At 45.4% G+C, this 22,896-nt stretch overlaps 1 protein-coding gene across 6 annotated transcripts in view; it reads right to left on the bottom strand.

The window, feature by feature from the left end:
• Window positions 1–22,896, bottom strand: part of TBL1X (transducin beta like 1 X-linked) — a 210,339-nt gene that overhangs the window by 129,343 nt on the left and 58,100 nt on the right. The gene's annotated exons all lie outside the window — the stretch shown is intronic.

The following is a 22,896-nucleotide window of genomic DNA, read 5'->3' as shown; positions in this document are numbered from 1 at the left end:
AGCAGGGACAAAAACCAGGAGGCAAATGCACAAAAGATCACTGAAGATGAGAGAAATAATAAAGTCAAACTAGGTAGAGAAATAGAAAGTAATGAGGGGGCAAGGAGTACTCTACACTGGGGGCTGGGGCGGAGCTCTCTGAGGAGGGAGTGCTGGAACAGGGGCAAGAGAGGCCAGGCTACAGGCCCAGCACACGTGCAAATGTCCCGCGGTGAGAATGACCTTGGAGAGAGGGAGGAAGGCCAGTGCGCTGGGCAGCAGAAGAGAGTGGCAGCGGGTCCCAGATCACAGAGGACTCTGCAGCCCCGGAAAAGAGTGTGATCCTACGCATGCCCCACACACTGCACACTGTTCACCAAGCACCAGACTTCATGAGAAAAGAAAATCTGATCATCCTTCTACCTAAAAACCCTCAGGGGCTCCCATCGGGCTTAGAACAAAACCCAGTGAAGCTCCTGCTCAGCAGAGAAATGGGCGGCTCGCACGGTGCGAGCAGGGAAGAGGAGGGATGCAAAGGAGAGGCCAGATGGGGCTCTCAGACACTCTGGCGACGAGCTCTAAGGACTTGTGGTAGAGTGCAGGCGTGATGGGGACGGGCAGGAAAGAACCACGGCCAACGTCTAGTTCAGGGCCTGAGCAGCAACTTGGAAGGTGGAGCCATTTCCTGGGATGCAGGAAGGCTGAGGAGAGGAGAAATCAGGACTTTTTATGTGTTAACTTTGAAATGCCCATTCCACCTCCAAGTGGACTGTTAACTAGGTAGTTAAATACACAAGCCTGAGCAAGCGGGAGAAGTCACAGTTAGAGTTGCGCTGGGGAGTCATCCTATAACCCCGATCTTTGAAGCTCCGGGCGCGGACAGGAACGTCTAAAGCAGGGTTTCTCATTCTTGGCACTGCTGACATTTGGGATCAGATTTCTCTGTTGTGGGGTTGCCTTGCGCATCGTAGGATGTTGAGCAGCATCTCTGGGCTCTACCCACTTAGATGCCAGCAGCAATCCACTCCCCTCCCACATTGTGACAACCAAAACTGACCCCAGACATTGCCAAGTGTCCCCTGGAGGGCAAAATCGCCCTGTTGAGAACTACTGGTCTAAAGACTATAAGCTGAGAATCGAAGCCTAGAGAAGGAGCTGGTCAGTGAGGCGGAGGAATGTGTGACAAGGCAGGAGGAAATCCAGAACAGTGTGCTGTCCCTGGCTTCTAGTGACAGGTGTCTCTCAAAAATCAAGGAGCAATTAGCAAATAACTGCTGCTGAGAAACGGATGACAAGGAGGGCAGCGGATGACAAGGAATCATGTCTTCATATTCTCGTTGCATGGAAGAAATCTAGAGAGGCTTCACACAGGAAGCGGCCACCCTGTTGGCCCAGGAAGTCGGGCGAGGAGGAAGGGAAAGGGGCTGCAGCTTGAGTGGTGCTGGAGGCAACGAACGGGGCCAGAAGAGGGCTCTGAGGTTTCTAACCATGTCATGGTGCTGGGGAAAGAGGATGCTGACAGGCAGAGTACCAGAAGGCTGGTCGGTGGACATAATGGGCTGCCCCGTCCGGTACAGGAAGAAGGGGCTACCTGGGCAAGATGGCCCTGCAGACGGCACACTCCCAGCAGGGGCGACTCCAAAGCTCGACGACCCACAGGGCTCCAGCCAAGCTGGAGCCAGGGGCCCCCTAGCTGGGCCAGCAGGTAATCCTGTATCTGCTGAACCATGTGGGGGCAGGGAAACCATCTCCGGGAATGTCAGGATGCAGGGAACATCCCAGAAGGAGCTCCACACCCAACTAGTATGGACCCATTTCACTATTTTGGCCACCAGTGTAAGAACAGCTGTGGTGGTGGTACACACTGGCTCAAAGGCCGCCCCCATGACAAGTGCTAGGAGACCGGGGCGGGGTGGGGGACAGCAGCCTTTCTTTTGTGTCTTGCTCCTGCATCATCCTAGACCCCATCCCCCAGTGGGGCACAGTCTGGACCATCAGGAATTTGGGTAATGGAGCACTTCATGAAAAGATTTTAGATACTCCACTTCATGTCTCTTTTCTTTTTTTTTCATTTTCTCTAAGCTTACAAGGGGTCATACCCCCAGCAAACAGTGCTCAGGACTCTTAACTGTGAAAATGTTGTCAAAACTTGCCAGACGCCTGATCCATTTCACTGCTCCATTCTGTCTTCATTCCACAGCACTACCGTGCACGTACATTGTATTAAAAAATGAAGGAAAAAAGCAGAGTTACAGGCCTCACTTTGCTCCTAATTAATTGTAAGAAATTCTCTCTGGAACAGCGATTCCTCAGCTGTGAAATGAGAGTATTAAATTATTTATGAGGTTTCATCCACATCAGAAAATCTGAGGAACCATTTTCCTGTTGACTTCCTCTGCAAATTCTAAGGGAAAACACTCCCAAAGAACTGAACCGAGAACTTGCCACAGGATTGATGGGGGAGGGGGGAGAAGAGGAACGTGTGTATCTATCTGTCCTGCAGCCAGCTGAGCACAGCAATGTATCCAAAGGTGCAGCCTCTTCCAAAGTTGCTGGAATGACTAACATTCCCACTCTGCAGAAATTCAAGTTGTACCATCATGAAAACGTGAAAAATCTAAAATGTTTTCAGAAGCTACCAAGCACCACAGAGAAGCTGCAGTTTCCTCCTGAGCCCTTTTGTTTTTATAGTGAGCCCTGAATTAACCAGGCCGAGCGCCAGGGGCTAAGCTGGGTACGGGCAGGAGCAGCCAGAGAATTCTGAACCACTTCATGTGCTACGGGGTTCCAGATGGGTGTGATGAAGCCGTTGTTTCCTGCATTACCAATACTGAACAGCATTTTTATATACTGAGACGATTCATTCAACAACAGAGTTTAAATCCTTTAAATCAGTGGTTCTCAAATGAGGCTGACTTCACCTCCCAGGGCACACCGGGCAATGTCTAGAGACATTTTCAGTTGTCAGGACTGGAGGAAGAATGTTACTGGCACCTAGGGAGGCCAGGATGCTGCTAAACATGCCACAGGACAGCCCCCCTTAACAAAGAATTATCTGCCCAAATAGCAATATTGCCAAGGTGGACCCTACCAAAATTTCTATAACTTTACAGGAGGTATATCCTATAAACTTTCATTTTCCAAACCATTTTTATTCTTTTCAAAGTAATACATATACAAAGTTTTAAAAAGTAAACTACCGGCGAAGCAAAAGATTCCTCTTTTTAATAACAAGCTTTTTAGCACCATCTATCGCCAATTCTACTTACCAAAGCAACAGCTTTGAAATCTTAGAATTGTTTTAATTATTGGCAATGTTCCCTAGTATTGACTTCCACGTTTCTAAATAACCTGCTTATAATATTCCCTAGCAACTTTAGATATTACTTACTTGATTTTCTCACATATAGATGAGGAAGAATTTGGGTTTTTAAATTCCCATCACCAATCCTGTGCTTACTCTCCCACATTTTCCCAATACTGTAACCGTTTTTGGTTAAATCTATGCTCTCTATATATTATTTCGACAGTGGAATGGGCACTGCTGAGAAGTACAGCATGATTATGATTCCTGCCTTGCACAACTTTTGTGTTTTCCTGGAGTCACTGGTTGCCTCTGTTTTTATTTCCTTAGTTTTCCTGGGTGATTCTTCCAACATTCTCCACAATCTTTCAATTCAATTTTTCACATAATCAAAACTCTAGGGTAATCTGTCACTTCCATGTCTTTCCAACTCCATTCCACACACCCCCTCCCCGAATACATACACACCAGACCTTCCTTCCGAAATTTCCTGTCTCTGTTCCAGTCTATACTTGTCAGCATTAGGCCTGCTAAAGAGCCCTGAAACCACACCAATATCCTGAGAATTCCGTCTGTCTCTGGGATCCCATATCTCCCTCTTTCTTGGTTTATTCTCCCATTTTGGTGGGACACATTCTCCAGTAGCTTCCTGAGAAGTGTACTGTAAAACCTAAATTGTATTGATATCCTGAATATGTACAAATAACTTAATTCTATTCTTCATTAACACCTAGTGAAAATTCGGAGTAAATTCTGAGTGAAAACTTATTTTCATAGAATTCTATGCTCAGTCTGTTTTCTAACTTCCAGTGCTGTTAAGAAATCTGATGTCATCGTGATTCCAGATCCTTCACACGACTTTTCTTTAAACCCAGGAAAGTGCTTAGATACTACCTTACCCCTAACATTCTAAAGTGACACGATGAGGAGTCTTCATGCAGTAATTTTTTTGGATATGTTCAATTTTTATTCACTGTTCTAGTCACTTAGTGTGAAATTTCTCTCTGCTTCAGCTGAGATTTTTTTTTCCTCTATCTTCCCTGGAATATCCATTAGGCAAAAGTCTGAGTAACCACAATCTCATCTGTCTACTAAAACTTTCTGTACCGCATCTTCACTGTCCCATAAGGCATGTGGCTACTGAGCACTCGAAATGCGACTAGTACAACTGAGGAAATGACTGTTACATTCTCTTTAACTTTCATTGATTTACGTTTAAACAGTCACATGTGGCCAATGGCTGCCATGTTAGACAGTACAAATCTAAAGACTATGATAAAAAGAAAAAAAAAGACGACAAAGGAAAAGCAACGGCTTTAGTGCCAACTCTAAGACAATAGGTTCAGAAGAAAAAAATGAGGGTGATTTCTAAATCCCCACCGTTACTATTTTCAATATGAAGTTCTATGATTTAATTCCTTATGGCCTCCTTCCTTGTAAGAACTTGCGGACTTACAGGGCAACAGAGGTCCCGCCTTTTTCCTGAGGGGAGAGAGATATGGAGGTACCTCACAAGACAGAAATTTCTGTTATACTTACAACATTCACAGCATAAAATAGACGTAGGGCATTAAAACGAGGGACAGACAAGGCAACTGGCAAGTTCTTGACGGCAACTTCTTCGAACGCTACCCGACTACTGCATTGAGAGCGCCCTCGGCCGCCATCACGCTTCGTTCGGCCGGAGCACGTTTTGTCCCGCCCCTTGACAGGAAACCCCACTTCCGCTGCGCCGCGCTCCACGAGACACAACTAGAGAGGCACACCGGCGCATCTTCTGTGCATTCGTTCATCCGTTCACTCATTCGACATCGTCACAAACCTAACAAATTGTTACCTAGACACTGCATCAGCAGTGACTGAGACAGAAAACAGAATAAAACCCAACCGTCACAGTCCTCCGCCCCGCCCCAAAGCCGGGGAGCCTGCGGTCTCCCGTGAATCCCTGGGAACCACCTCCATTAAAGCTTGGTGCCCACAATACAGCAGGCATGTAACAGGCGTTCGTTTAAACAAATAAAGAGCAGGGTCAAAACCCAAAAAAAGTCACTATTTTTTTTTTTCAACTCTGAAGAAAAATAAACATACTAGTGCTGTAAGTAAGGGAAATAAATATTCAGGGGAAATAGCTCATTTTTTATTTAAGGATCAATGGGTAAAACACATCATCTGCTCTTCAGGTAAGACATTTAATATCCATTCATTCCTACAAACTATGACATATTATGCTTGTAGGATTTACAACTTCAGTGTAAAAGTATGAGCTATTCAAATCAGGAGAAAAAGAGACACTAAACGAGACATTTATATAAACTTGAGTTCTTCCTTAATGTATTATGACACTAATAACAAGTATTTCATGCCTGTAGAACTGGTAAATCAATACTTCTCAGCTCGTACTGATGTATGTGAACACACAGACCCATGCATCACCAACCCACCGGCCCAGGCCGCCAGAGTCAACCCTAGGCCACAAATGAGAATCACTCTCCCAAGTCTTACCATGAAAGGCCACAGAAATTCCGCACAGGAAGACCAAGACAGGATTTGTCACGTGAAACTCGGGTGAGATAAGGTAATAACATGACCCAAGTGGGCTTATAATTATATAATCCACCTAGAGCTAATAAAACCAAACCCAGAGCAAATTTTAACAAGCTATCAGCTGCACAATATTTGTTTCTAAGCATTTACTATTATTTAAATCCGAGTGATAGATTAAATTTTATTTAGTGGCATAAAACTAATCTTTAGTGAGAGAAAAAGAATCACACCATTTAAAAATGACCTATTAAAGTATTAAGATAACATGATCTTTCTTATTCAGCAAATTGTCAATCAACAGCAATTTGAATCTCTTCCCCAGACACGATACCAAACTGTATAAGGATAATCCTCACATGACACCAAGCCGTTTTTTGTTTATAGATGACATAGTGCATCACGAGGTAGAAAAGACTCCTAATTCAGCTCTTCCTCATCTCCCAAAGCACTGTGCCCACATTTTGCATGAGCATCAGGCATAATTTTAAACGTAACTGTCAAGCACATTATTTATCCACTGAAATTATGATAAAAGTTTCTGAACACCACATGGTCCTACTGTTCACATTTCAGTTTGCATCACGTACAAAAACACATCCTACTCCCCCCCCCACCTGGAAAGGTCAACTGCACTGTCTTCAATTTCATTTAACAATATGGCAAGCAAATCCCTTCTGTCAAACAATTAAATTCAACTATTTGCTTACATAAATACTTCAAAATCTGGGACACCAATGTCAATGATCAGCTAATTCAAGAACTGAGTATTAAAACACACACACACACATTCCTATTCACAAGCCGAAGTGCTTCTTCAAGCGTCATCTCCATATTCAGGACATTAGGAAGATGTCCTAAATAAAAACAAAAATTAAAAAACTAAAACTCAAAAACCCAACACTCTTACACAAATACACAGAAGTTTCACTATACTAAAAGAAGCTGAAGAATCTTTGAAGGCAGGGACCCAAATTCTCCAACTTTCTGATCTGCACCCCTTTGGAAGTAAATGCCTTCAAAACTCCAGGCTTTCCCAAAAACGGACGTTTATTTTTAAGTGTTAAATGCAACAACTGGGAGGTGGTGGGCCATTGGGAATTCTGTTCTAGTTTACACTGATGGTCAGTCCTGCCCCTAAGCCGTGGTTTTCAACCGGGGGTGACTGTGTTTCCCCCCTCAAGAGACATCTGGCAATGTCTAGGGACACTTTAGATTGCCACAAATGGGGGAGGGGTGTTCCTGGCATGTAGTGGGTACGCTAGGGGTGCTGTCACACATTCTACAAGGCACAGGTCAGCCCCCAACAGGTGCCTCAAGAACAACAACATAATTCCATGGGAGTTGGCCAACGGAAGGAGTTGAGATGAAGAGCAGTGTGGTTGTTATCTGAGGTCAATAGGTGGGACAACCACAGATGAGGGGTTTTCCATCACCGGCAAGCCCTGGCAACTCAACTAACAAATACCTCTCCAATCTGTCTCCATCTGCCTCATAAACACCATGGAATCTGTCTGGCTCCACTCCCCCATCTTCTGCCCAGGTTATTAGTAAGCTCTCCCAACTGGTTTCACATTCCTCAGCCTTGCGCCCTTTGAGAGAACCCACGTGTCCGATGCCTAGAACTGCATCGCGGTTGGTATCTCCGCATCCCCTGTCCATCTCACTCTCTCAGCAAGCTCCCCACCGAACCCCACCCTTACTGCCAGAGGCATTTCCTCCAGGCACACCCATCTGCTTCCATGATGAAGGTGAGCACTGAGATGGAGCTTAGTGTCAGGGCCTTTTCTGGTTGGGATATGGACACTTCCTCCTATTCTAACTGGGATGCAGTTGGCCTGGCGATGAAGAGCACGGATGCCGAGGCCAGAAGGGTGGTGCGAGAATCGCCCTAGCCCTTGCCAGCTGTGTGCATACCCTTGGGCAGGTATCCTCATGCCTCCAGTTCCTCATCTGTACAGTGGGGAGAACTGAGCCCTCACAACGACGTTAGGGGTGGAGGCCACCATTCACATAGAAGGAACACACTGTGTTCCCTGGCACAGTCAACACAATGTAGTATTGGCTAAAATTGCTTCTGTCATTGTAGTCCATACGCTACAGACTCAGCTTACAGCCCTGTCACTAAGTAGCTGTGTGGCCTGGACAAGAGCCTGTGAGCCTCATAATTCCCTCTCCCTGTAAAAACGGGATGAAAGATACCTAAGTTACACGGCTGTGGGAGAAATAGAGACATTCTATGTTAAATACATGGTACACCTCCTGGCCGGTCAAAGCTATAAATCAGAGGCCCTTATTATTAACTACTATGAACAGAACAGCTGAGGCTCTGAACCGATCTCAAAAAATCATTCCAAATCTTTCCTTCTCATAAATCGAGAAGCAGTTATTTTTTCGGCACTAATTCTTTATACTTATTTCTTTATACTTATTATTTATTCTTTATATTTATTGTGGGAGGCATTTAAGAACTTTTACTTTCAAAAAGTCATTTTCATTTCCTGCTTTTCAATAAAAGTTACAAAGCAAACTCAAGGCTCTGAGGCCCAGTTTTCAATGGAGTGGAGAGGAAACGGCTCCACCACACTGATGGAGATGGAAAAAGAATTTCCGCTCCCCTCACTGTACCTTTAAGGCCAAGAATCTGTTTAAAAAGTGATTTTTCCAGTAAAATTGAATGATTCAGGAGTTTTGCTAATTGTTACGAATCTTTCTTTCATAAAGTGATTTTTTCAGACTTGAAAAGCCTACAAAGCTTCACCTAGGGTCTGCGCATCAGCTGCTTTTCATAGTCTTCATCATACTAAAATTAGAAATAAGCTTTGTCCTGAAGTATTCCAACAGGAAGCAGCTAGATTAAAATAAGATGCCGCTAACACATCAGAATTCAAAAGCTACTGTGAGCCGACCACCTCCAAGAAGCCACAATGCTGAAATACTCAATACTTCCCCACCTGGGAAACAAGAAGAAGAAAAAGATCTGACGTGAGCTCCAAAAGCACACACACAAAACAGCAAAAATAAAATAACTAACTGGGCAAATCAGGGCAAAGAGAAGATAATGGCATGAAAAATGAGACAAAGCTGAGAGGTGAGGACGGTACCCAAAGTCTGCCACTGGGAGACTGCACAACTTTACAACTGTTGGAAGGGAACTATCAACGGGTTCCCGAGTTTCCCAGACATCCATTCAAACAAACATGATCAGATACTTGATTCACAGTACCCAAAAAAGAAAGAAGTATTAAAAACACAGCATCAAGAATTGGACATGTGCAAAATTTCTCCCACGGGTCCCAGAGAGGAACTGGTGGACTCTGTACAACTCTATGCTCAGTAAATGCTGTCCACGAGATGTCTCATTGGGCTACTTAAAATAACCCTCAGCGTTAGAGAACTGGACAACGCCAAAGCACAGCCACGGAAGTCAAATTTACGAGCAGATCAACAGCATGTAACGGCGCGCAGATCTCCCCACAGCCTGGCTTACTCCAAGGACATACTTTAGAAGTGCTCCTAGTACCAACTGGGCTCCGGGTCTCTTGGGGTCACAGAAACATGTTGCAGTATATTGTAAACATATTTTGGTGCCAATAAATACATCACTTCTAAAACACCATTTTTAACAGGTGCCTAGTAACCCACTGGATGGGCTAGGTCATACTTCGATCTTTCACCGCTGTGTTCAACTCCTGTCTATCGTAAGCAATGACTCGATAGACAAGGAGAACCATTTTTTTTAAGTGTCAAAAAGTTTTGTGGACCACCTACATAAAAAAGAAAGCTGCACTTCCCTTACCTAACGTTTAAGGAAAAAATATCTAATGGCAAGACTACATAAAGGCAGTACATTCAACGATGCCTTTGAAATTATTTGTGTTTCTATTAATCACGAGAGGGTCTACAGGTATTTGCAGAATACTGCACACACACAACACCTGACTTAAGTCCATGAACAAGGCCTGGTGTGTGTACGAACACATTTCCAGATTTCCTAAGAAAAAATTACAAAACATCTGGCATTAAAATTTTTTCACAAATTTGAGTTGAGAATTTCAGGAAAATCTTAATGAGCTAAAAATGACTTTCATTTCAGTATAGCAACATATTCATGTGTCTTTTTGCTTGAGATGGTCCTGATTGATTTTTGTCGTCTCAAGGTAATTATTAATAGTGCTTCCTTTCTCTCTCAAAAGTGTCCAAATTTGGACAACAAATTATATGGCCACTCCAGATATTAGAGACAAGTTAACAATCAAAATGGCCTAGGTTCCAGAATGATAAAATGGGATGTCAAGGTCCCAGACATAGGTTTCTGCATAAAGATGAGGGGAGTCATTAAACCTGGAGGTCCTAACACGGCAAAGTGGGTGGAAACGGCCCACGGTTAGAACCATGGACTCATCAAAGGAAGCTTCCTACATCTGCTGTCTTGAAATAATCAATAACCTCAACAAAGGCAGCAAATGCAATGACTGAGCCTCTTCCTTCTCAGGAACATCTGGCATTACTGTTCCTGTACCCCCTCCTCCACTGGCTTATGTGATGGCCACACTCATCAAGTGAATGGGTCCAGAGCAATATAGCTGGACTGGAAACTCCAGGAAAGCAGGAACTGCATCTGTTTTTGGTTCCTCAGTGCCTGGCAAATAGTAGCCACTCAATTGTGTTGAATGAGTCAATCTCTTTCTACTTTCTAACACTCTTCCTGAGATTGTTTCTCTGGTTCTTCTTCATCCTCCCATCCATTAAAAATAGGTATTTTCCCAACGTTCTGTCCTTGAATCTTTTCCCTCTAGCTTTGTTCCCTCGTAATGTCATCTAACATGGCGGCCCTCTTGGCAGGTAACTCTAAAGCTCCATTTCAAGGCAATATTTCCTCTGCTTATTTCCTATCTCCACTTGGATCCCTGTCCTGCACCCAGAGGTCACTATTTAACATGTAACCTTCACTGTTCTCCTAGCCTCACTTTACTATTTCCTTTGACTCACCAATTGTTACCCTTTACTCCCAGGCCCAAAACTTCGCTCTGCCATCCTGGACTCATTCCTTCCCCTTTCCTGCCCCATCCCCAAAATTCTCCATCAATCAGATGCCAAGTCCCATCATTTCAACCCCACAGCATCCCTAACATTATGTCTCCCCACACCCACTGCCATTCCCTTACTTGGTGCCCTGCCCTCTGGAGAACTGTACACAATTTCCGTCTGCCTGATCTTTCCCCCTGCGAATACACAAAACCACATGAATCTTCCCAAAGCAGAGGTCTGATCTTATCTCATCACTCAAAAATATGTAATGGATGACACTGCTGCTCCGGAAAACAGACCCAAGCTCCTTATGTTGCCTGCCTGAATGCTGGTTCCAACATAGCCAGAAGAGCAAGGGTAAGGGCTAACACCATTTCAAGAACAAACTACTATAATCCTGGAACCAGATGCCAACTGTGGTCGACAGAATAATGCCCCTCCCCAGCCAAGCTGCCCACATCCTAATCCCCAGACCTGTGTATATGCTAGATTACACGGCACGGGGAGATTAAGGTTGCAAGTGGAATTCAGGTTGCTAATCTAAAGAAGCTACCCTGGATTATGCAGGGAGGGCCGATGTAATCACGGGAGGCCTTTCAATGGGGAGGAGGGTTGCAGGACAGCCAGAGTGAGAGTGATGCAGTGTGAGGAAGTCAACTACTGCTGGCCTTGAAGACGGAGGGCAGAGCCATGACCCAAGGAACAGAGACAGACTTTCGAAGCTGGAAAAGGCGATTAAAAACAACAAAGATTTTCCCCTGGAGCCTCCAGAAAATAACGTGCCCTGCAGATACCTTGATTTTAGTCCAGTGAGACCCATCTTGGACCTGTGACCTCCAGAACTGTAAAATAATAAATCAGTGTTGTTTTAAGCCGCTAAGTGTGGTCATTTGTTACAGCGGCCATCGGTAACTAAGACACCCTTTTTCTCAATGTTGAGTTCCCACTGTACTACATTCATACCATCTCATGGCACTTAGCACTCTGTATCAGAAACAGCTGACTAGGTGCACCTTACAATCACTTTAAGAAATAGTTCTATGCCTCAGGGAGATAACAGAACAATCCACGTGTAGACTCTACAGCACCTCAAATGAGAAGCCATTGAAAGAATGAACGCATGAATGAGATCTGCCACTCAGGGCTGGGAGGGGGTGAGGCGGGTGAGGACACCTCCATAAATTCTGTGCCCGAGGGGCCTCACTCACCTCACCCTAGATGAGGCCCTGCTCTCTCTCTCCTTAGAATCTGCTCCAAGTTCCCTGAGGCGTTGACAGGACCCCATTTTGTGTTTTACTGCAGCGTTACCTCACTCCCCCCTCAGAACATCTGTTCTGAAAGCCCCCCTCTCACTCCGACTGCCTCCCCCGTCAGCCTGTCCCTACAAATCCAAGCAGGTCCTCCAGCTAGGGCTGCGCAAACGCAGACTGAAGAGTGACGACCTGACAGAGAGCTTCACTCTCTGCAAACTCACTTCCTGGCGAGAAACAGCAGGGCACCAGGACTTGGAAGTCCCCACTCACCCTTTGGGCCCAAGCCCTGAGTCTACGCAGGCCGGTGGGGGAGTCAGTGCCCCACCCTTCCTTTCTCTGTTAGCAGTCATTCATTAATTCCTTTAGTCTCCCACCCACTCAGACCGACCACTATTATACTACTGCGTATGCGAAGGACAGCCCAGCTCCTCTCTTCAAGGGACTCCTAGTCTCTAAAGCTGGTAAGGAAAATCCTTAATTTCCTACACAGCAACTGACACTCTAGGCGTTCTAACAGAGGTCCAGAAAGTTCTTTGAGAGATGATACCAAGTGTTAGTGAGGATGTAGAGAACCTGGAATGCTCATCGACTGTGGGTGGGAATGTAAAATGATACAGCCACTTTGGAAAACAGTCTGGCAGGTCCTTAGAAAGTTAAACTTAGAGTTACCATATGGCCCAGCAGTTCCACTCTTAGGAATATACTCAAGAGAAATGAAAACATATGTCCACACAAAAACCTGTACACAAATGTTCAGCTTATTCATAATCCCCCAAAGTGGAAACCACCCACATGTCCGTCAACTGATGAATGGAGAAGCAAAATGTGGTATATTAACAACAAAGGAATATCATTCGATGATAAAAAAGAGGGAAGTAGTGATTCATGCTACAACATGGATGAATTTTGAAAGCATTAAACTACATGAAGGAAGTCAGACACAAAAGACACACGTTGTATGATTCTTTTTATCAGAAACGCCCAGAATAGGCAATTCTGGACATTTAAAAAATAGGTTGCCAGGGACTTGGGGGGAGGGGAGAACTGTCAATGGACACAGAGTTTCTTTTGGGGATGATCAATGTTCTAAAATTGTATTGTGAAAATTTAATAAAAATCATGGAATTATACATTTGCAACAGGTGAATTTTGTAGTATGTAAATTATGCCTCAATAAAGCTTTTTTATTTTTATTTATTTATTTTTTGCTGAGGAAGATTAGCCCTGAGCTGACATCTGTTGCCAATCCTCCTCTTTTTTTTTTTGCTTGAGGGAGATTTGCCCTGAGCTAACATCTGTGCCAATCTTCTCCCCCGCCTTTATTTTTTTTAGGAAGATTAGCCCTGAGCTAACATCTGCCACCAATCTTCCTCTTTTTGCCAAGGAAGACTGGCCCTGAGTTAACATTCATGCCCATTTTCCTCTACTTTATATGTGAGACGCCCGCCACAGTGTGGCTTGCCAAATGGTGCATAGGTCCACACCCAGGATCTAAACCAGCAAACCCCAGGCCACCAAACCAAATGTGTAAACTTAACCACTGCACCACTGGGCTGGCCCTTCCCCTATCTTTTATATGTGGGTCACCGCCACAACACGGCTGATGAGTGGTGTAGGTCCGTGCCTGGGATCCAAACCCATGAACCTGAGCCACTGAAGCAGAGCATGCCAAACTTAACCATTCCACCACAGGCTGGCCCCAATGAAGCTGTTTTTTAAAGCTCTCTGAGATCCTTGAAGCAAAGATTATCTATGTATGTGTGTATAAATGTTAAACAAAACATAATTACATTGTCATTGTACAATAGAAAAACTAGAGACAACTTCCAATTTTTAAAAAAATGAAAACTCTTTATTTGCTCTGATACAAAGGATTTTAAATAAGTGCATTTCCTCTAATGTCAAAAGTATAATCACATAATTTAAGTTGGGAAGAGCCCTATGGAAGGGCTTTCTAATTCAAATTGCACCTGAACAATAAATTTTATGGAATCAAGTCATACTCATACAAAACTTCATTTTCAGCTGGTTTGTGATAAAAACCGAAATACATAAAACGTTTCCTGTCACAGTCACAACAGAGTGCGGAAGACCATCCCACCGAATAGCTGCTTGTTAGGAGTCAAGAATACTGACACCCGAAGCCTGGAGTTAAAGGGATTTTAAATTCAATATAAGTGGATTAAGAAATTCAATTTTCGGGGCCGGCTCCGTGGCCGAGTGGTTAAGTTTGGGCGCTCTGCTGCGGCGGCCCAGGGTTCGGATCCTGGGCGCGGACATAGCACCGTTCGTCAGGCCACGTTGAGGCGGCGTCCCACATCCCACAACTAGAAGGACCTGCAACTAAGAGATACAACTATGTACGGGGTGGGGGGAGCGGGGGTTTGGGAAATAAAGCAGAAAAAAAAAAAAGATTGGCAACAGTTGTTAGGCCAGGTGCCAATCCTTAAAAAAAAAAAGAAAAGAAAAAAGGAAGATTGGCAACAATTGTTAGCCCAGGTGCCAATCTTTGAAAAAAAAAAAGAAATTCAATTTTCTGTCATCACACATAACAAAAGCTTCAAGAATGACACTGAAATATATTTTAAAAGTTGTCCCACAGCTAATGAACCTATTGTAGAGTTTCTTCCCAACAGTGTGAAGTTACGCACTGCTAAAAAGAAGATCTACGTCACTCATGCACTTTAATTTCAGCTAACTTCTGTGAATATACTCTTCTATCTCAGACTGAAGCATCATTATAAAATCAGAATTTTGTAGGGTCATTATTTTCCCAGGCTCTTCAGAAGAACGTGGTCAGGTCTGGCCAATCTGGGCAGCAGACGTCACACTGCAAGAACAAGCATCCGTGAAAACAACGACTGACACGTCCCACTGTCGGGCTGTATTTCTTACTGCACAAGGAAGGAGGCGGCCACAGCAGGACCCAGCAAAAGTTCTAGGCCCTGATCTTCCGCCACTCGTTAGCTGAACCCCTTGTCCCCCCCCGTATTAACCCCCAACTGTACCACCTATGCTGGTTTATCCACTGCACTGGCTTCTTATGGCCACTGCAACACAGTACCACAGATGCTTTAAGCATCCCAGAGTTATTCTCTGACAGTGCTGCAGGTCAGATATCTAAAATGGGCCAGAGGGCTGTGTTCCCTCTAGAGGCTCCAGGGGAGAATCCATTTCCCCACCTTGTCCAGCTTCTAGAGGCCGCAGTGGGCCCACATCGCTCCGACCTCTGCTTCAGTGGACACATCTCTGATTCTGATCCTCCTGCTTCTCTCGTCCACTTAGAAGCACCTCTGTGGGGACTTTGGGCTCAACTGGATAATCTCCCCATCTCAAGATCCTGGAATCCCATCCGCAAAGTCCCTTTCACCGGAAGAGGTAACAGGTTCCAGGATCAGGACCGGGACATCTTTTGAGGGCCATGACTCTGCCTACCACAACTATCAAGGGCCATTTTGGGAAATGCAAAAAGAACCTGGAGCCTGTGAAACACGGTACCACTGTGAGGTGATGGCAGCTGGTACGGTGACTGGAAACAGCCACGTTATTGTTGCCACTTTGACCGGTAGTGCTCTAGGCAAATCCACACATTTCAGCCTGGTGGGGATGTTGTGCTCCTAAGGCCTATGGCCTCCACCTCAGCATCTGCAGAGGACTGTGCTCAAGGGAGAGGGCATCTATGGGCTCCGCCTTGTCAACTTAACAGTGTAGGGCGGAGCGATTTCAGGAACCAGAAGTGAGTGCGAGCCCAGCCAACTCCTACTCACATGAGCTTGACCTCAGAAGGCACACAGACACTAAACTCTTACCCTTATCTCATTTAGTCCTCACAGGTACTATTATCCCCTAATCACAGGTAGAGAGATGGAGGCCAATGATTTTCCCAAGATCACAGAGCTAAACAGCATGAGAGCCAGGACTCAGTTTTAGACCACTCCCTCTCCCACTGCACATCAGGTCCCCCTCAAAGCCTGCAGGGTCGGCTCAGTCCCCAGATGGCTCCACCTCCTTTCTCCTAAAACACCCAAACCAGAAACCTATTATCTCGAAGCCAAGAGAAATACAACCATAGGACTCACAGCCCCAAATGGAGGTCCATCCGAGGACCCTTCGCTCTGGCTCTGCTTCGGTGCCTGTGCTCCGATGAAGCCAGGCTCCTGGGCAAGCCAGGCCAAGCTTTGCGTGACGTGGCCCTGCCCACTGGGGCCCACCTCTTCCTGGACACCACCGACCTCACCTCCTCCCTCATCTAAGGGCTTCACACCCACATGTCCAGCAGGTCCTCCTCAGGGCGCCCAGTGACGCCCACATCTTCATCACAGCTCTTCCCCCTGCAATGGGGTCACTGCTACCTCGCCCGCCTCTCCAACCAGATCTGAAGTTCTCAAGGAGAAATGATGCTTATTGCTCTCTACAACTCTGGAGCCAGCTGAGTGCCTGGCATAACATGTGCTTAGGAAACGTTTGCACCATGAATCCACTATTCTCCTTTTCTTAAACTCCATATTCAAAGCTAAACATGGAGAAATATCCTACATCCTCTCCACAAACATTCTGGAACACAAGCGGTTCCAAAAACTACCCCGTGCCAACACAATTCTTCCTCCGTACTTACAGGGGCTGTGTCTGCCTAAGAGTCCCCCTCTCTTTACCCATCACTGCTTTTGTTCTAGGAAGCTGGAAAAGGGAACCCCACAACAAAACCAATTCAGATGCACGAAAGAAAAGTTTGTTGGAATATGCCACGTAAAACGTAGAACATTGTAAACTACATTTTGAAAGTACGAAATTAACTCTACTTCGGACCTTCGAGCAGAAGAACAAGAGGCCCTTTGGTCTTAATGTCACTGTCACCACCAACATATTAGCAGAGCACAGGAAATTACAATCCCTGGGGGAAATGTGGGGTATTCATTTTAAAACTGGATACCAGGGCACACATCATGTGTGCAGTGAGCTGGGGGCGGTATCAGCATATGTGTACACGTGTGTGTGTGTCTCTATACGTATATAATATTTTACACTAAAAACTCATGGAGTGAGGCTCCAGACCTCCTCCGGTCCTGAGTTTCTCAACCTCGGCACTAGCAACCTTCAGGGCCAGGCCATTCTCTGTGCTGGGGCTTGGTGTGTACTGCAGGATGTCTAGCAGCATCCCTGGTCTCCCTCAGCTAGATGCCAGGAACACCCTCCCCACCACTCCCTAGCTGTGACAACCAAAAATGGCCCCAGACATTGCCAGACGTCCCCTGGGAGATACAATTGCCCCCGGGTGAAAGCCATTGCCCTGAGCTACCAAAAAGTCCCCAGACTGAGGGTGGCCCGACATTGTTTAAGGCACACACAGTCCCTGAAACCAGAACAATCTGCTTCCCCAGATTATTATGAATCACAATCAGAATTATCTTCTTTTGGAGGTCTTAAAAATGCAATAAATTCTGCATTATGCTTTTTTGACCTACATTCCACTAAAATGACCAAAATGTAAGCTCTTACAAAGGAAATCTGTAGAAGTCATTTTTCCACGCCAAAAAAAGGTCAATATTTTACCCAGATGATTTTGAAGAGTCTAACAAAAATCGAAATTGCCTTCTTTCATTAGCTTTACCCAGAAGCCTGCAATCAGGGAGAGAGTGCAGGAGACGGTCCTGCATTAACCCAGATCCCATCTCTTCCGCATCTGACTGAGATTTTTGCAGGTTACATAAACATTACCTTTAAATGACTGTTTATTTTCATTTGGCTTGTGGACAAAGAGCCAAATGGGTTGCTGGAAATAGAGCCTACATCAAAGCTCCTATTTTCTCCTGTTAACGACTCCAATATTCATGCTTTCGTCTATCTGACTCTTTCTCCTCTCAATTATGGCACAGAACGTTGTGGCAGAACCAGAGAGGAATACTTCTGGGATCCCAGGCCCGCAGCCCCTTTCAAAAACAACTAAGATAAGAAGTGAAGGAGCTCTTAGTGATTTCCAAGACGATACTCCAGGCTGGCCAGAGAGCAAGACAAGGTGCCACCTCTGTCCATTCTGCCCTGCGTTCTCAGAACACTCTTGGATCTGGTTCCGCCATCCTCCCAGGCATCCTTCACCCCGCTGAAAGGTGAATAAAATGAAAGCATCTTCACGCTGCTTTTAGGACCTGAGCACAGGGGAGCCGACTCCGTATTCTTCTTCTCCAAAGTTGCAAAGCGAATTAACTGTTGTGCATTACTAAATCCAGACTATGAGGTGTCCAAGTCACACAGGACCCCCCAATACACACACACCCACGCTCAGAAACTACTGGCAGGTGAAGCCATCGCAAAAAGGATTCTGTACAGAGAGCACAAGGTGCGACAGACTCCAGGCTGCAAGGAGGCCTGCTTGGTACAGAAGGGAGTGAACAATCCCCCTTACTTTCAGTCAGGAAACATGAATTTGAGTGGCTTTTAAAACAGCTCAGGACGCACACTCTCTGACATCTGTTTGAAAGGTCTAATTCCACAGAGCTGGGGCCAGCGGACTCTTTCTGGAAAGAGCTAGACAGGAAATACTTCAGGATTGGAGAAACAAAAGACAAAATTGAGAACGTGATGGAGAGATTACATAACAAGAGAGAAAACAAACTTCCCCCAAGTTTTCATTGACAAAATTCAAAATTCTATGAATACCAAAATTTGAATTTCATATCTTTTTCATGTATCATGAAATATTCCTCTCTTGATGATCTCCCTCAACCATTTAGAAATGTAAAAACCTTTCTCAGATCGAAGGACATAGAAAAACAGGCAGTGGGGGTCCGGTCCGGCCCAGTGGCATAGCGGTTAAATTCGTGTGCTCTGCCTCGGAGGCCCAGGGTTCGCGGGTTTGGATCCAGGGCATGGTTCTACACACCACTAATCAAGCCATACTGTGGTGGCATCCGACATACAAAAAAATACAGGAAGATGGGCACCGATGTTAGCTCAGGGGCAATCTTCCTCACAAAAACAAAACAGGCAGTCGGCAGAGTTTGTCTAGCGGGCTGCAGTTTGAGACCCCTGCCACGGAGGAACACAGGTGGACCCCACCTCCCGGTGGCAGAGCCTGCTGGCCCAGCTCTGGGCCTGGGGAGAAGACAAGATGCTGCCCAGGGCAGCAACAGGCAAAGACAAGACAGAAACAAAGGGAAATGCAGACTCTGGTGTCTGGGGGGAAAAGGGCTTTCTGAGCCCTGAACACTCTCTCTGGGTTTTTAGTACTAAGAGACTTACTGAGGGCACAACGGATATCTTCAAGCATGAGAACGGCCTGGTATTTTTCATGTAAATGACACTGCTTACCCCTTAAACTGTCTTATTTTTTCTTCCTTAGTTTGCATGTGTATAGATCAAGGTTAGCATCGCTGTTTTGTGATAACTCCCTGTGTTACACACACATAAGCGTGACTATCATGATCACAAACAGTCCCAGTTGTATCTCTTTTCACCATGTCACTGGAGAAACCCTTATAATACCCAGAGAGCACTAAGAATCCTACCAACCACGCTGAATAAACAGGAAAACATTTAATACTAAAATGGGATGCATCCATGAGTTAGCTCGACTTGAACGAGATGCAGATTTTGAGCAGACGTTTGACGGATTAAAGTACATTTTACTGGCAGTTGCCCTAGTTTCTGATCAGTTCTCACAAAATTTGTCTCCACGTACAAACGCCCTGCGTTTCATTTGCATACAGTCAAGACCACCACTACAATGATCAGTCACAAAGCCTACTAAAGAAGGTGACACTTTGGAGAAATGTAAGAATTATCAATAGATCTTTAAAAGCGGGCTTTAAAAACATTAGACAAATGCAAAAAGGAACATAGAAAAGAAGCAGGAAGTCATGAAAATGGACTAAAGAGATGGGTGAATAGTGGGATGGAAGCTTGGAATTTTGAGTACATCTATTAACAGTTTTGACTTTTGGACCACGTAAATGTTTTTTGTAGTAAAAAACATCCTTACTCTCCAAAGGCTCAGAAAAAAAAGCGAGAGAGAAAAAAAAGAAGAGAAAGAAAAAAATTAGTGTACAAGGGAGAAAAAGCAAATTTGGCAAAATGTTAACAGCTGATGAACATATTAACTTTTCCGTGGGTGTGAAATTTTTGAAAATATTAAGTTGCGGGGAAAGAACTGCCTGTAACCCTCGGCTTTACCAAGTTATTCTGCTCTCCCACACCAGCTCTGCTTGGCTGCTATTTGTCTTTAACAAAATTCCTAGTTAAGTCACTCTGCACATTGAAATAAAAGTTCAAGTTATTTGGTTAAAAAAAACCACTGACTTCACATCTGTGTGGGGCTTGACATTTATAGTTAACCGTGCACTTTCACGGGTCTCTCTGGATTTTCCCAGAGCCAGGCAGGCGTGACCATCCGTCTCTGCAGACTCAGGAAGGCCTGGCATGATTCAGGTGACCTCCAGTGCGTCACAGTGAAGCCTGGGCCAGAGTTTCCATGGACATCACGCATCCCCAAGCTCTCCAGCTAGGACACCTCCCCAGAAAGCTTCACAGATCCCATGGGAAAGCAAGAGTCGTATCTCTCATGCTTTTGACCCAGGAAATCCCTAATGATTAGCAGGAGTTTGGAATACTTTACAATAATTCACGACAGCACTGACATGCTTCTTAGAATGCTAGGTAGTGGGGCCAGCCCCAAGGCCAAGCAGTTAAGTTTGGGCGCTCCACTTTAGCAGCCCAGGGTTTTGCTGGTTTGAATCCTGGGTGTGGACATGGTCCCGCTCATCAGGCCATGATGAGGCGGTGTCCCACATGCCACAACTAGAAGGACCTACAACTAGAATATACAACTATGGGGGCTTCGGGGAGGAGAAGAAGAAGAAGAAGAAGAAAAGAATGCTAAGTAGTATTACTGGTTTGAGTAATATGGGAAAAACTTCTCCCCTCAGTCCTTGCCAGGATGTAAGTGTGGGAGGGTAGGGGGGATTGGGGTTTTTTTGTTTGTTTGTTTGTTTTTTTGCTAAGGAAGATTCACCCTGAGCTAACATCTGCTGCCAATCTTCTTCTTTTTGCATGTGAGCCACAGCCACAGCATGGCCACTGACAGACAAGTGGTGTAGGTCAGTGCCCAGGAAGCGAACCCAGGCCATGGAAGCAGAGCACACCAAACTTAACCAAACTTAACTAGGCCACCAGGCTGGCCCTGGATTTTTGGTTTTTTGGGTTTTTTTCTGGGGAAGATTTGCCCTGAGCTAACATCTGTTGCCATCTTCCTCTCTTTTTTTTCCCCACCCCAAAGCCGCAGTTCATAGTTGTATATACTCTAGTTGTAAATTCTTCTATGTGAGCCTCTGCCACAGCATGGCTACTGACAGACGAGCAGTGTCGTTCCACGCCCAGAACCGAACCCAGGCCGCCAAAGTGGAACACCCCAAACTTTAACCACTAGGCCATCAGGGCTGGCTCTTGGTGCTGTTTTTAAAAACAGATGACCCTTTTAAACATATAAGTTTAAACCCTAGTCAAGTCTGCACAGAACTGTTTGTATTCAGCTCTCCTGGCTCAAGATCAGTGACCTGCTCCTTGGATAAGACTTCACCTCTCGGATTTCCGGGAAGCGATGTGTAAGAGCACCCGTGATTTTCTTGTTCTTCTTAGGGAAAGCACTTCCTCAAGAGAAACCCCAAGTAGCACCTTGAAGTTGTACAAGACCCACCACCTCTTAAGCCTAAGAGAAGACTTTCCTATTAAACCCTACCCTGAAGACTACATCCTGCCCCCACCTACTAGCTTCCCATGGGCCAAAGCCTGCTGCAATCTGGGGGTATGTACAGGGCCACTTGAAACCCACCACACTGGACTGTACAGCTTGGAAGAGAGCTTCCATCTGGGGCATGGAGAGTGTTCTCCTTCTGGCAGCTCTCCTCTTTACATCGTCACCCTTCCAGGGCACTTGCTGTGTTGATTAAATGCTCAATTTTCCTAGACTAGATTTTCTTTCTCACACTTAATCTTCGAGGAGCTGGATTTTTCTCAGTGCTCAGTTAAACAAGGTGCCATCTCAAGAACCTTTTTGCATGGGTGTTAGGAGACCAAAAGCCATCAATTGGCTGGGATGGAGGACCAGGGTACATGGCTATCAATTTTTGTATTGGAATTTTACATTTGTTTGGAAATTTCCTATTTCCCCATTGCCAGGCACCACATCTCGCACCTAGAAAACTTCAGATAAGTTAAACCGAATAGGTAATTTAAAAAATAAGATTCAATAGAGAGTCCCCATGCTTGTCCTTTATAAGCACTGATACTCCAAGAGAGCTGCAAGGCGCCAGAGCAGTGACTTGCACACCACCAGGATGCTGGCAGCACATTTCAATGTCTCTGCTGCCTCTTTCTCCTGGCCTCCCATGGTCTGCTTTCAATCAACCAAGTGGGCTTGAATACCGCCCCCCATCCCTGCCCTTCCAGGATGTGAGCTGGTAAGAGAAAAGCAGGAGGAAGAGGAGGAGAAGAAAGGAGCCAAAGCTCTTACTCACAATCAGGAAAACACACACTGGATTCCAACATCAGCCAGCACTGTTGCCGCCGTGAGAACTGACACACACACAGGGCTTAAACTTGGCCAAGATCAGATGGCCTGGACCTGGATTCCTGGCCTTCCTTTAGCCAGCTGATTTCCTGCTCTGTCCCCTAGTTCCACCCACAACAGACCCACAGGCTCACCCACAAGAATCACAAAATCAAGTCCAGGGAGGCACTGAGGGTGACTAGCAGGCTCGTCCCACCAGAATCCCAAGGCACAGATTCGGGTCCGTGTGT

The sequence above is a fragment of the Equus asinus genome, chromosome X (assembly GCF_041296235.1).
Source record: "Equus asinus isolate D_3611 breed Donkey chromosome X, EquAss-T2T_v2, whole genome shotgun sequence".
NCBI classification, from domain to species: Eukaryota; Metazoa; Chordata; class Mammalia; order Perissodactyla; family Equidae; genus Equus; species Equus asinus.
The sequence above is the reverse complement of the archived record's forward strand: the minus strand, read 5'-3'. Positions and strand labels throughout refer to the sequence as shown.